This window comes from Heterocephalus glaber, unplaced genomic scaffold (assembly GCF_053883595.1).
Source record: "Heterocephalus glaber isolate CG9 unplaced genomic scaffold, H.glaber_assembly_v1.0 deba00001454, whole genome shotgun sequence".
NCBI classification, from domain to species: domain Eukaryota; kingdom Metazoa; phylum Chordata; class Mammalia; order Rodentia; family Bathyergidae; genus Heterocephalus; species Heterocephalus glaber.
This window is the reverse complement of record NW_028258303.1, coordinates 12,780,056-12,796,270: the sequence shown is the minus strand read 5'-3', so window position 1 is coordinate 12,796,270 and position 16,215 is coordinate 12,780,056. Positions and strand designations below refer to the sequence as shown.

General features: G+C 41.8%; 1 protein-coding gene across 9 annotated transcripts in view; it reads right to left on the bottom strand.

Annotated features, from left to right (window-relative positions):
* Shroom3 (shroom family member 3) overlaps positions 1-16,215 on the bottom strand; it is a 338,993-nt gene that overhangs the window by 118,341 nt on the left and 204,437 nt on the right. The window lies entirely within an intron of this gene.

Genomic DNA, 16,215 nt, shown 5'->3' with positions numbered 1-16,215 from the left:
TTGATTTAAGCAGTCATGCCTTTTTACATTCTTTTTCATAAGTCTGAGTCATATGAAAATCTGTTTTTTTCCAAATAAAATGCTCTTTTCAGTATAAAATTCAATTATCGTATGTGAATTTAGAGGTCTGCAGCCATCACCATACTCCACCTTTAGGAGATTTTCATCATTACCAAAAGCCCCTCATTCCTGCCCTGCTCCCACTCAAGTCTCAGACTATCATGAATCTCCTTTTATTCTGTATAGATTTGTCTTTTGTAGATATTTCAAATAAATGCAATCATAAAATATATAATCTTTTGTGCCTGGCTTTTTTATGAGCACGTTGAGATTTACTCATGTTCTGTCAGATATTGGCAGTTCATTCTTTTCACTGTATTCCACTGTACAGACATACAACATCTTGTTTATCCATTCACCAGCCGACAGACATTTGGATCGTCCTCACCTTTTGTGTATTATGAAAGATGCTGCTTTGAACACTGGTGTAAAAGTGTGTGAGTGTTGGGACAGAGAGAGGCCTTGTTAGTTTTGATGAGATGTGGGAAGTGGTGAGAACCAGAGAGCCAAGGAAGATGCCCAGAAATCGTCAGACATGAACGCCAGGGTGGGCAATGATACCCAATGCACTGACAAATGGGACAGGTGGCAGAGGAGAAGGTCTGATGAGAAAGGCGACCTCAATTGTGGGCAGTTCTCTACGACACAGGCACTTCTCTGTATAAATCTGATCAAAGAAGAAATTCATACAACATCATTTCAAATGCTCATTTTGGTTTGCAAGGCAATTATAGTCAGACCTTCCATTTGCTCAGTGTTTCATGTTTTAAAATTGTTCAAAGTACACATAAGGTAAAATGTACTGTCCTAACCATTTGTAAGCCTACTGTTCAGTGGCATTAAGTATTCTGACATGGTGGAGTTATAATCACCACCATTCACTCATAGAAATCTCTTTATCTTACAAAACTGAAACTCTGTACCCAATAAATAATGATCTAATCCTTCCACTCCCAGTCCCTGACAGCAACCATCCTACTTTCTTTTCTATGAATCTGACCCCCTTAGGAGCCTTGTGTATGTACAATCACATGGCAACTGTCCTTGTGTAACTGGCTTCCTTCATTAAGCATAATGTCCTCCAGCTTCATCCATGTTGCAGCCTGTAAGTGGATTTCACTACTTCTTAAGGTTGAATAACAGCCCATTGTATGTAAATAGCACACTTTGTCTATCCACTTATCTATCAATGCTCACTTGGATTGTCTCCACCTTTTGGCTATTGTGAATAACGCTGCTATGAAGGGGGTGGGTGTACACATCTCTCCGAGTCCTTACTTGCTCAGCTTTTCCTTTGGAGAAATTAAGATATACTGTCTGCTAGATCTTTCTGATACTTCAACTCAGGCAAGCCAAAATACATGAGCCATCCGAGTAACAGGTACTCACATGACCAGCCCAAGACTGAAATTGCAAATCTCCAGTTATGTTGAGTCAGAACTTTCTCCAGCTTTAAGAGACACTGGGCACTGCACTTTCCTTAAACTCTAGAATGAAGAAAATTGCACTTGTTTTTTTAAAGACTTTGAAGATAGTCCCTTAAATCGATGGATCCTTCAGCTCAAAAGTTTCCTCATAAAATTCTCTCTTTCCCCTATTATCCACAGGCTCCTGCGAGTGACCTAGACCTGTTTGGTGTTGTAGTAACAGTGTCCAGCTGGAATTTCCCAATGCCCCGAAAGCTCTCTGTAGTATGCTAGGTCAGACAGGTCCACACTGATACAGTGGAATTCACCAGGGCAGCACTTATCTGGGAATGAAGGTATGACAGGGGTCAGGATGTCACACCTGGTGGCAAAGGGAAAGATTAGACACACACCAGTGAAGGGTAGGGGGGGCTTTGAGTTGCATGTTGCAAAGAAAGTATACAAAGATGGTCCAAACTTCAGCTTGTATCTGTTTCTTTCAAAAATTGCTGCTCTGCAAATGGAGAAAGCAGGTATCTTGTGGAAAATACCAGAACAGGGCAATGTTTCCATTCTCTCAGGTTCAGGAGAGACATGCCAAGAATTAAGGTAATAAAATTGGCCAACTTCAATAGCCATAAAACATCAGAAAACACTCGGTTGATTGTTGTGGCAGTGTGACAAAAAGCAGCACTTCAGGCAAGGCCATGGGTCTCACCACTACCTGGGCAGGAAAGCCACATGGGCCAGGGCCTTCTAGTACCTTCTCTCCTCTGGGCTGGTTCCTCAATGGGCAGGGAGCTCCAGGAATGCCACAGCTTCCTGGTGCACTTTCCTAGTGCCCCACCCTTGATTGGTATGGAGGGTGGGTAGAGAAATTAAACACAGGCTATCAATGGCAGCGAGATAGCAGATCAAAGACCCCTGGACGCTAGCCAGGCCACACTCCATGCCAAACTGCCACCGAGTGAAAGGAACTCCACTATTTAAAGCCAAGGCAGGGGATAATTACTACTCAAGGACACAGAAGGTCCTGGGACCTTATACAGGCAATAAACCCATCCTCCCTATTTCCATATGGTATTGGCAGCTATGGAAACCCAGGCAAGAACTATAAGAAGCCTAGAGGCTCTCTGGGGTAGGAAACCTTTCTAAGGAATAGTTCTCAGTTTGGGGGCTCATTTGAATCCCCTGGGAAGCCCTTAAAACCAGAGTCTGCATACCAATTATTAGAATGAATAATCGATAATGTAAAATAGGAAGAAAAGGTCCAAAGGGGTAGGGGTAGTGGGAGGGGCAGGGGAAAGGAAAGAAGGGAAAGGAAAAAATGATGAGAAATGGAAAAAATGGAAATAAAGTCTTTGTAAATAGGGAAGGGTGGAGGGCGTGAAGGGAGGGCTAGGAATGGGGAAAAAATAAGAACCAAGATGCATTATATAAAGGTACAATTCCCAGTGAGAAATGTAACTGTGTTGTATACCTACAATGTACCAATGAAAGAATTTAATACAACCCCCCCCAAAAAAAAACAGAGTCTGCAGGCAGCGGAAATAGGGAGTTATTTTTAAATATATAGAGAGCTTCAGTTCTGAAAGGTGAGAAATTTCTGGAGATCCATTCATAAGGCACAACAACATGAATATACTTAATATTACTGAAATGTACACTTAAAATTGGTTAAGATGTTAAATGTAATGTTATATGATTTTTACAATAAAACAAAACAACAAAAGTAAAAAATCCCAGAGACCCTGGACCAACTCCAAACCAACTGAGTTATAATTCCTGGGGCTGAATTCCGGGTGCCACCTTCCTCTTCAGCACTTTAGTAGTAGCACAGGCTGTCCCTGTTATGTGCAGCTAAAAGAATCAGATTCTCTGATTTGAGAACCACAACCATCAGTCAGCCTTGAATTCTGGCTGTATAAACCCAAGAAGAATTATTCATTAATGACCAACTGTATATATTTCATGTGGCTACGCAGAGTTTCTTCCAAAGAGACATGGTTCAAAAAGGTTTTCAGATGAAAGTGTTTTTCTAAATAAACTCTTGGACTTCACAAATATCAAATGCTTTCCTTAAAGAATTTTCTGATGAATAAAGAAACCCAGGAGAAAAAGGGTTCTTTCTGAAGTGACACAAATGTGACAGCCACAAGGATCCCATGTGGCACCCGCATATGGGCTGCAGAGAGTATGCTTTCTTCCAACAAAGCCAGATCTAATGCCAGGAAGTAGCTTACCACTTTGCAAATCTGGCTTATCATCTTCAACTGCCAGGAGCTGAGAGCCAAACATACTTGGTGTGTACAGGCCAGATAAGAAATTGTTTGAATAGTCAGACAAGGAGTCCCAAGCTACAGCATGGGGTGCGGTAGGTGTCGTTACTCAGATTCCTACAGAGGCAGGGAAAAAGGATGTGGGGAAAGAGAACCAGGGGGGATACAGTCCCCTAAAGTGCCTTTGTCCCATCCAAAGGGCCCCTCCAACCCTACAGTTGCCTTTTGGAAAGTGGATGTTCCCAACTTCTCAAATAAAACTGGACAGTGGAGTTTTTATGTAAATATCAGAAATTCAATTAAAAACCACCACCAGAGCTGGGAATGCAACTCAAAGGTAGAGCAAGTGCCTAGCATGCACAAGGTCTTGGGTTTGAGCTCCAACACCAGAAAAACAAAAGTGAATTTTTGAGCTGAATATGATGGAGCATCCCTGTTGTCCCAGCTACTTGGGAGGCTGAGGCAGGAGGACTGCTCGAGCCCAAGAGTTTGAGAATACCCTGGGCAATGTAGTGAGACTCTGTGTTATAAACAAACAACTGGGCTGGGGATATAGCTCAGTGGCACTGTGCCTGCCTTGCAAGTGCAAGGTCCTGAGTTTGATCCCTGGTACCAAAAACAAAACAAAACAAAACAACAACAACAATAACAAAAACCAACCAACCAAAAAAATAAAGCAGGGTTTCAGCAGCACCTGGCTGCTTTGCTACCATTATGACTACTCGTTTAGTCACAGACCAGAACATGGATTCTAGTAATGATTTGGCAAGTTGTGTGACTTTCCAACCAACTTTTCTGGAGTTGATCTTGCAAAATAAAGAGGCTTATAAGATTAGATTGATGATTCTTTTAGCTCATATTGGGGAGAAGACAGGGCCCCTAGTCCAGAGCATTTCATGCACATGGGTGTGCAGAGTGGACACTCTTGGATCTTAACACCCAAGCTGTAGCACAGAAGAGCCCCTGGCAGCTTCCCTCCACCACTGGTTTCAGGTTAGCAAAATGTAATCTTTTGGGGGCCTCGGTTTAGCCAGCTGAAATTGTTTTGATCGTTTGCTTCAATTAAAATGATCTCTCTCTCTCCCTCTCTCTCTTCTCTCTCTCTCCCCTCTCTCCTCTCTCCTCTCTCTCTCTCGAGCACCAGACCCCTTCCTGCAAGGATCAGTGAGTTCACGAGGAGAAGGATGTCACTAGGATGGGACAGGGGGCTGCAGGGTGGGCCCTGGGTATTTCCAGCAAGGGTTAAAACGAGACAACTCAGGAACCAGGCAAGGACAAGGCTGAACTGTTACGGGGCTGGATGAGAAGGAAGAATGGAATCTCAATGAGATTCTTTTTCAGGAGTCTTTTTTTTTGGTTTATTTAATCATAACGATAATTCCATGATTTGAAAAAGTTTTTAACAATAATTTTTTTTTTGGTATCGGGGATTGAACTCAGGACCTTATGCTTTCGAGGCAGATGGCGGAGCCACTGAGCTAAATCCCCAACCCTTTGATTTGAAAAACTTTTACCAGTCAGTCACTAATGGGTTTGGCTATATACACCATGCATCAGTTACAAATTCTCCATTTATTTCCTTCCAAGAGAGAGAGAAAAAAGATTTACTATGAAATGATACAATGTGGCACTGAACCCTGGGGTTTTATTTTTGTATCAGTGAGATGTATCTGATTCCTCTGTTTTGCCATCTGCTTGGTTTTGAGATTGAGAAATGTTTGATATTCTGGCTTTGAGTTGAACTGAGAATATTCACTTGCTTTTGCATCCAAAGATGCCTGCATTAGCTGTGACTCTGATCCTAACATGCACACACACACGCACACACACATGCATGGCAGGGTGTTGGGAGGGTGCCCATAGCATCCTACAGGAATGACTGACAGAACAACACACTGTTCCTGTCACGCTCTGTGTACTTCACTTGACAACAATGAGGTCTTTAAAGATATAGGATGGGTTGTCTTATTTATTCTTCATTCTTAATGCTTCATAGTAGGTAAAAATAAATAATTGCAGCTTTGCTGCTTCCTATAATGTTCTCTGTGAGATGGGGACCAGTAAGTACAATTTTTCTACTTAAAGATACTTGGTCATTCATTGCTCAGTCTCATACCCGGCCCTAGAACCTTTCTTTTGGTGTTCCATCTTCAGAGCCTCAGTGTTCTTTCAGATATGATGCTGGGGTTTCTGTAATGATACAGTAACCCCAGTGAGGGCAGTGAACATAAATCACTAAATCCTGTGGTTTGAAAAACCAATAATTTGATTCTCAGCTTCTTCTCCTCACAATTTGGCAGATGGTAAGAAGATGTGATCTGTGCTTTTCTAATTTTCACAATTATGGGATTGTGGGAATTTATTACACAATGTATGGAAACACTTGGTGACTGCAAAGCAGTCAACTTTTTTATCAGTATAAAAAAAGTTCAGAAGTAAAATGATCTCTTCTGGCTTGTGCACTCAACAGTATATCTTAACTCAAATCAATGGCCTCCCCACGACCCAGTGAAGGTAGGTATTGGACTCCACAGAGAGGACTGGTGTCCCCATGTGTCCCCAGGCAAGACACAAGTGGCACTGATATTAGAACAGATATTACTGGGAAGGGTCCTGAACCAGCTCCTTTTGCTGGGGACCAGGCACTGCACTGAGCACTAGCTGCACTCATGTGTTGCTCCTGGCGTCAGTCTGACCTTTGTGTCTCTGTATCAGGAAGCCCAATAGCCACTGAGCTGAGAAGGAAATTTTGCTATCATTAGCATGTAGACCAATGGATGTCACTGTTGCACCACAGAATTGGAACCTAAACCCCCAGGGACACTTGCTGTTTGGTTACTTTAAGTGACCAGAGCACACTCTGAACCAATTTTAAATTGTCCTGCAGAGATAACAGATATAAGCACCCACAGGTAACTGGAGCGCTGGGAATCTTCTTCCCTCCACATCCAGAACCTTCTCTCTCAGAGGTGAAAAGCAAGGCGATCCTCAGAGATAAACACCAGTGACGTTCCCCCGGCAGTTCTGAGAGGCCTCGAGAGCTGACACAGGTCACAGGCCTTCATCATTCCTGAACTTTCTGACGATGAGAACTGTCACTGCTGTCAGACCGGCTTAACTGGCCTTTTGGGACACTTCCTTAAAATATAAGTAAATTAGGGAACTAATCCTCCACCGCTGTATCTTGTTTTTTCTAGGAGCTTTGAAGTTTAGATTTGGAGAAGGGGAGGTTAAAGGAGCAACCTAGGGAGAAGTAACAGGAATTTCTTTGTGTTTATCTTAACAACACCCGTAAGTTTCTGCCTTTAGTGACTCCCCCATCCCATTTTTCTTGCTTAATTGTCATTCTTGGTCTTCATCGCATTTAATATTTTTGGACAGAAACAATAGGACTGAAGGTCTTATTGGCTTAGAATTTAATGTTAAGAATAAAAGATATTATAAATTACCAAATCCTTTACAAAGTATTTGTTATAACCATGTCCTTGACTCTGTGTCTAAAAAGACATGGTGAACATTTTATCAAAGAAGCAGAACAATGGACTATGAGGCCTTAGGATGCCCCTTATTAAGTGAAGGCTAAGGCTGCAGCTCAGATGGCTGACATATGCATGGAATATGGAGAAGATATTTACTTTTCCACTTGTGCAGAATATATGAAAATGACATGTAAATATATTGGCATAATTTTCCTCCCTTCAGTAGACACCAAGAATAAAAGCCATCCATAATCAAGTCTACTTCCTGAGTGACCCCATTTCCACCAGTTTAATGCACCACCCAAGCTGCGCAGCACCTGAGGCTGGAAATCACAGCCCCCAGTTCTCCAATCCCAGCTTCGCTGCTCACCACTGTGTGACCCTAGGCTAATCACCCTTCTCCTCTGAGCTTCGGTTTTCTCATTCGCAAAGTGAGCATGATAAGAAGCTGATAGGACAGCAAGATGCCGTGATTACCCTTATGAGCTGGACAGTGAGAGCAGCACTCATCACAAACCCGGGGCAGGCGGGCAGCCTTGAGCCCTCACTCTTTTTTATTTCCTGTTATCAGAAGAGTCATTAAGCCATACTATTTGATCTCTGAAATATTTCCCGAATCTCCCCCTACTGCCATTACCCTCATTCAGGACGTCACTGTCTCTTGGCCTCTTTGATGGTTTCCGAGATGTCACTCCTTTTCGCCCGTTCTCTGCATACTGACCAAAGCAACTGGTATCAACAAAAACCTGTCACTTCCTCACTTGAAACCCTCTGATAGCTCCCACCTCCTAGATAAAGTCCAAGCTTTCAGAATAGCACACTGGCCATCCTATCCACCTCTCCAGAATCTTAACACTTTCTACCCCAGGCTTCCTCTCACCCGTGCCTTCTCTGGTGGCTCAGTGTTCTCACCTCCTCCACCACTCATCTTTGAAAGCTTCTTTGATGCCTCCAGCACCTGCCTGAAGCAGGGCCAGGCGCTGTCTACCCTTGAGCATTATCCTGTTCTCCCAGTCCTGAGCATGCCTATCCCATTGCATTTACCACAGTGATTGGTCATTTATTTATTTGTAAGCTTTCCTTCCATACTAGACTCTTCTCTTTAAGGCACATGCCATGTCTTACTCACACTGTATGCCCATCACCCAGCACAGTTCATGGCATACAGCAAAGGTTCAATAAATAAAACAAAGAAATGAAGAAAAGAATGTGACTCTCCAGCTCATGCTTTTTGCAAACAGCAAGCCTCATGTCAAATATGTCATGCCTGGGGAACTACTTGACAACCAGGGACAACTGTACTTGCAGAGGCCATTCTGTAACATGTGGAGACACTCGAGTTTTCACAACTGGGGTAGGTGATGCTTCTGACTACTGCTGAGGAGGAACCAGGGATGCTCCTAAGCATCCTGCAATGCCCAACACAACCCCCCCCAACAAAGAATAACCTGTTTCAAAATGCTCACAGTGCCAAGATCCTATTTTACAACAGGGTCTGGCACAAAGAAAACTTTGCGAGCACAAGGTCCTGAGTTTGATCCCCAGTATGGCAAAAAAAAAAAAAAAAAAAAAAAAAAGAAAGAAAGAAAACCTCCGTGGAGGATTCCTAACCCTGGTAGGTTAATAGCACTAATGGCAGAAATGACAGACTCAAGATAAATCATGTAATCGAACGTAAATTTGTTCAGCAACCCTCCATAATATTAGCTCATTCTACAACATCACATGCAAGGGAGTTCAGTCTTACTTCTGAAGCCAGATTCCAAACAAAGCAGAAGTCCTACTCAGGATCAGTGGATTATAGTGGATGGCCCTCTCCTCCTCTCTCTCAACACACACAGGTGACATATATGCTTCCATACCTGCCCACATCCTGGCATAACCAGCTTCGATGCCTAGTCCATCAGGTAAATGTATATGCTCATAGCTGATGTTGTTGGGATTTTTAAATATATAAGAACTTACATATATTTGCTACCCTACCTGAATTCATAACACAGAACACCCTCTCCAGGAAGGATTGCTATTCCTGGGATTGTAGGGAAATGTAAAGATTAAAACTTTTCAGCTGTCAGGTAAGTTTTATAGGCCATCTGACATAGCACAGGTAAAGCAGGGGGACACAGGCTGGCCTACTTCTCAAGGACCGCAGAGTTACATCAACCATGCATAACCTACAATACCTACAATCTGTTCTGAGCAATTATTCTCATCTGTGACTATTCAACCTCCTCATGGCTGGAGACAGGGTGGATGGTGAGGGTGGCTGCCTAGGTCTCCAAATCAGGACATAGGTTCCCAGGTCACCACAGTGACCCTGCCGATAATCCAGCTGCATGACCCCCTGTCTGAACCTGAGGCAAATTTATGAGCAGTGCCTCCTGGTTATCTTTAGCTCCCCTTTCAGTTTGTTTTCTTATCAGTCCAGATGTCTTTCCCATTTGCAAGAGTCATCTTTCTTGTCTTGGGACCCCTCTCCCTTTATCTAGTTCAAATTATTAAACTGCCAGCGCCAACTGCCAACACAACACATGAGGCTAAGTATACACAACACAAAAGTACCTGTGTACTTTTCTTATAACTGAATTTAACAATTGGTTCTAGAACATTTAATTCTTCCTAGAATTTTCAAGCTAAGATGGTGCACCCTGAGTATCTTCAGGTAGCTTTGATTGTAAATAGGAGTGACCAGTTTTATGCTAGAAAACTTCTTCAATTCTAAAATAATAATTTAGGGACCATTAAAAGCACATCCAGGGGCGGGGATTTAGCTCAGTGGTTTTGCCACCTCCTGTGATAGTGCTAGGACCCGAGTTCAATCCCTGGTACCAAAAAAAAGCACATCAAGTTGAAAGTTCAAGGATAGTAAAGTTGGAAAGTACAAAGCTCCCTTTGCAAACACCTTGGTTTGCTGGATAGATAACCAGTGTTCAAAAGCAGATGGACTATAATGGAGACTTTCCCATTAGCCACACTGGCGTTAAATGTGTCTTGAGGGAGTTCGTGCAAATTGGTTATGAAGAAGCTTCTACTGGTTATGCTCTCTGGCTTAGATAATTAATTCATTTATAATATAACAAATAGAAAACACAGCACTATCTTGCTCTCAGGTTTCCTGACTCTCTCTTACCTCCGTGGCAAAGGCCTTCCCCACTGATATGCAAGTGTGGCTGAAAACCTCCCACCTGTCAGGCCCAGAGGCTTTCTGGCTTCTTCCTTATTGTGGAAGGAATAAGTACTATGAACTCAATGTGTGGGTCCCCACATTCATATGCTGCAGCCTTAACTTCCATGGTGGCTGTCTGTATTTGGAGATGAGAGGCTCTAAAAAGTGATTAAGGTTTAAATGTGGTCACAAAGGTAGATCTGATCAGACAGGACCAGTGACCTTATAAAGAAGAGACACTAAGGGTGGGGTACTGCTCAGTGGTAGAATGGTTTCTCAGCATGCACAAGGCCTTGGGTTCAATGGGAAGGCAGGGCTCAGACAGAGAGAGAAACACACAGAGACAGAGACAGAGACAGAGACTAGAACTTTTCTCTCACTCTCCAAACCTATCCACATAGGAAAAGCCATGGGCAAACAGAGTGAGAAGCAGCCATCTGGGAGCCACAAAGAGAGACCTCACAAGAAGCCAAATCTTGCAGAAACCTTGATCTTGGACTTTACAGCCTCAAGGACTATGACAAAATGAATTTCTTTTGTTTAAGCCACACAGTTGGAGGTATTTTGTCATGGCTGCCCACGTAGACTAGTGCAGATGGTTATAACGAGCCATCCTAAGGAATGTGCTACCTCTCAAAGTTAAAATAATCTCAGTCACAGTGACTGCCTAATCACTGTCACTATACATCCCAACTAATTCAAATGCTAGATTTTAATCTTGAATTATTTTGTGTCACACACACACACACAGACACCTGTCTTATATATAACTATTTTTTTGTTGCCATTTTGGTATTTTTCTGGATTATTAATCTAATTTTGGAGAAAAACTGATTTATCTTTTATGATGATATCCCAAATTTACAGAGCACAGGTCTTCCAAAAGATCAAAGGATTTTGCTCAAAACTTCTCAGCTTTTGACTGAAGTCCCAGAGTCTAGGAAAAGGCTGTTGATTCTATTGCCCCATTTTTCATTAAAAATAATTTTGCTTTTTCCTGGTATTTGATGAAAGAAGCAGCTCTTTGATTTGAGGAATCTTTTTAAAACTGACTTTGTTCTTTTTAATCCCAACTACTCCAGGCATCATTAACTCCTTTTAATAGAAGTTTCAATTTCCTTTTATCCCTTTGAGCATGGGCTCCAATATCCTCACAGCAGCACCTCTTAATTGGCCAGGAGAAAGTCATTCTTCTAAGAAGAAGCCATATCACACATTTTACAAAGTCAGTGTGGCTCTCCGAGATCTGAAGGAAACTGTTGGCGGGGGTGGATTCATCCCCCATCGGAATGCATAAGTAGCTAGCTGGTGGCATGTGACTACATTTTCAACATAATTACTGTATAATTACACAGTCATTCTTAGCCAACACATTCCCTGCTATAATTAGTTGGCCTTTATTTAAAATTTGTCTATAAGATTTTGTCCTCTTTTATTTAGCCATTGGCTGAAGGGCCCTGTTAATCTTAACAGTGGTTTTCTTGTATGAAATAATTTCTGTGACACTCTCCTGTATAGATTGCCCCAATCACAGGCTTTTAGAAAGCGACACAGAGGCATGTCGTGCATTTTTCCATCTTCACATACCCTCCACCCCAGGTTGCCTGGCACATTCCAGGAGTAATTTGTACAGAGAAATAATTTCTAAGGGTATAATCAAATTTTACACACATACTGTCCCAATTTCTAATCAAAGAACGCTTTTTGAAGTAAACCTACTCTATCACTTTGCTTTTACCTTCTTCTAGTGTTACAAAACAAATCGGATCTGGAGTGGGTGTCCAAGTCCTGCCTGTGACAGCAGAAGAAGGGACTAAGCTCTTTAAAGGTGACAGAAACAATTTCACAGGAACATGACTCATTGGGGCAGGATAAAGGGGGTGGGACCTGCTAAAAAATGTCATCGTCTTTAAAGGCTGGCCATTTATTTCAAAGAATCCATAACACAAAGAAATACTCTACAATATTTTATCTCTTTCACTTTTAAGATGCCCTGGCATTTGGTACATTAGGGATCTTTACTCAAATACTTATGAAAAGTTAAATGGTATTATTTTTACATAATTCCTATCTGACATATGGGACAATGGGTAAATACTAGCACAAAAAAGGTACATAAGATGCTAAAATATACTAAATAAAAAAAAATCTATGAACACAGTTTTATTTTTCCAGCATTATTCTTGAAGAAAAACAAAATGACCAATTGGCTTTTTCTCCCACAAAATTTTCAGAATAAAGTTCCTCGATTTTTTCTTCTTTTGAAGAACTGGGTGAAGCTCAAGGTTTAGCATACCTCACTCAAGGAAGCCATAAAGAACAGGGAACTGGCTGTCCTTATCTCCATCTGGGGGCAGATGAGAGCAACATGGACACTTGGGAACACAGTCAAGGAAGAGGATCACAAAAGCCTGGGATTCTAGAGCTGCACACAGGACTTGAACTTGGCAGGAAGTGACGACGGTCCTCAAAAGTCTGGAAGGAGGTAAAATGGAGAAACTGCCCAACATTTTTTATTTGGTTCAATTAGAATGAAAGGATTAATGTTTGGAGATAGCAGGTGATAGAGTTCATATAAAGCACTTTGTTATAATTTGACATGTTCTGAAAATGAGATCATCTCCTTTTGTACTTGGTGAGTTCACTTTCCTTTGTGACATACAAATGGAAGCTACTTGACCACCGTGGAAAACTTGTAAAATAGATCAACAAGAAATTGAACTTCTTAAATTTTCACTTCCCTTCTAACCCTGATGACAACACACACCTTCAGAGAGTGATATCACGGTATAAATGAGAAAAATCTATTTAATCTTCATCTCCAGATTCCTGACACAGAGTTCCTAGAACCCTTGGAATTTTCCTGAGATGGGGTGAGGGAAGCATCTTTTGTATTTATTTTTTTAAAAGCCTCTATTGCTGGCCACACTCTGTAATCTCAGCTACTTCAGAGGCAGAGGCAGGAAGATCACAGATTGTAGGACAGTCTAGGGAACTTAGTGATATCCTGTCTCAACATAAAATATCATAAAGAGGCCTAGGGATGTAGCTCGGTGGAAGAGCACTTGCCTAGCATGCACAAGGTCCTGGGCCCAATCACCAGTACAGGCAAGGGGAGGCTTTCAACTTCCCCGAATCTGCTAACAAGGTGAGGACAGGATGGATGGCTAGGACACCAACCACATGCTTAGAGGGCTGGAATTTTCAGTCCCACATCTAGAGAACTGAAGAATTGTTTGGTAGGGAACAGACACATCAGTAGCAGTAGCAGTATTATCAAGAATATAGAAAAAGTGTTTTCTATTTAAGGAGAAATAATTTGATACAATAAAATTTGGTACAACCAAATGTTGATGTCTTCTAGGCTCTAGTGATATGGGGTTTATCTTGTATATCTTTGTGCAGCTACCCTAGCACATAGCTAAGGAGAAAGTCACATTATTTTATTGAAAGAGGCTCTATATTAAGCCAGTCTGGTTCACTTTGACAAAAAAAAAAAAACAGGAAATAGTAACAAACAAAAAACCAAGGTCCTCTGAAGGCTGCTGCAGCAGGATTACCTATCTATGCTCATCTATTGAAGGATGCTCTTTGGAAGTCCCTGTGAGAGTTTTGGAGGGTGGATAGACACAGGCTTTCTGTGGCCATCCTGCTGCCCCCTGGGGATGAGGAGAACAGCTCATCCACCAGGGAACCTTTGGAGACTTTCCATCCCTGACTTCTGTGACAGGAAAGATACTAAATGAGGGTTGAGTACAAGAGGCATCCCTGCCTGGGATGTTGAGGGGTAGTAAGTCAAAATCCAGGCCCACTTATAACTGCACTGGAGGGGCTGCAGAAAGCAGCCACAGAAAGGAAGGGGCTCCTTTACACAACTCCCCCTTTCAGTTGTTCTTATTTGTGAAGTGTGTCCTACAGAGCAGTAGAGCTCAGCTTTACTGACCAACTTTTACTCTACCCTTGACCTCTGCATGTTGCTATGGAAACCCCTGCATTTTAATTAGCTCAAATAAAAGACTTGTAAAAGTGATACAGAGACAGTGTGCTGCTAAATATACAGGGTTTGGAGACACAGAGCAAGGGTTCAGGTTCAGACTTTTTAATTTCTAGCTGTATGAGCAAGTAAGTAAGTCACTTAACCCTCACAGGCCTTGGTTTTCTCATCAGTAAAATGGGGCCAGGAATAGTTGCTAACTTGTAGCAAGCACCAGCTAACTGCTAGCCTCTGTTATTTTCATAGAAACAGAAAACTGAGTCTCAGTTGAGCTTGTTTTGTCTTGAGTCCTGTCTAAGGCACAAAAGGAACAAAAGTGGCATTGAGTTAAGAATCTAGGTCACATCAGAGTCGCTGCTCTGCTGATTGGAAAAGAACATGAATCCAGACTGGGTGATGCTAAAAGTGAAAGTGAACCCTAGACAACTTTTAAAGGAAATAAAATAGAACAGTATGCATTGACATGAGAAATGTCTTACTTATTAAATGAAAAAGCAGATTACAAAACAGTGTCATCATCCTTGTGAAAAAAGACTATTAACATACATAATAATAATATATCAGCCAATGTAAAAAGAAGAGCTGGAAGAATTTAAACCCAATGATGGATAAAGATTTTGGGGGCCATTATGATTACAAGGGGCATTCACTCTCTACATCAGTTATTTCTGCAAGATTTGAATTTTTATAGTGAATATTTTTCCTTTTTAAATGAAAAAAATTTAACACATAAAAGAAAAAGCACTATCTTATTATCTTATTACAAATTTTACTGTGTACTGATCTCCTTAAACTGATACAGGAAACACCTCTCTGATCTCCTTCCAAAATGATGAAGCACACATTGTTTTTTAAAATCTCTTTCATCATACCACAAATCCTCCCACAAACCTGTTGAAGTGGGTATTTGTGGTTAAGCCTTGGACCTGTACAGACTTCCATCCTGTTTGAATCCTGATTCTGCATTTTATTAAGTGCCTGAGCTTGAGCAAGTTACTTAATCTCTCTGTGCCTCAGTTGATCTATCTGCCAAATGGAACTAATAGGTACCACTTCAAAAGGATGCATTGAGATGCTGTATATAAGATGCTTAGACAGTGACTAATATGTAGAAAACACTCAAGAAAGTGTTGAGCTATGGTATTTTTAATCCTCATCTGAAGAGAACACTACAGATACATATGATACATTTGTCTCAACCCTCCCCATCCACTCAAACACCCAAATACCCCAGAATCTTGAAATTCATTTCTCCCCATGTGATTTCATCCCATGGCTCATGGACCGTTGGTGTGCATGCCTTTGAAAGCTCCTTGCTGTAGCACCATGTGCTCTGGTCTGTCTTGTCTGGCACTACTGGGTTCAGCTCCTTTGAGCTTTTCTTTTATCTCTGGGGCTTGGTTTAAATGGCTTCAGTGGTTCCCTGTTACCAAAAGTTTAAATTTCAAACACCTTTGTTTGTATCTTCCAACTCAGACTTCATCCTACCTTTCTTATGTGAGATGCAGCATTTCCAACATGAGTCCTCTGCTTCAGTCACACTGGTCACCAACTGCCCCCCAAATCCTATTCCCCATAAGAGTGTTTCCAATTCTGAGTCTTTGCCTCCAGCAACTGGCTACCCTCACTCCCAATCCCATCCTCTCAAGCCCCAGTGGAGTAATCCTATAGTCAAGAAGGCTGTTTGGGGGCTGTGGATGTGGCTCAAGGATAAAGCCTTGCATGTGCAAGGTCCTGGGTTTGATTCCTGAGAATGAACACGCACACGCACACACACACACACACACACACAGAGGCTGTGTGACCACTCAAACCCACAGTTATTTGTATT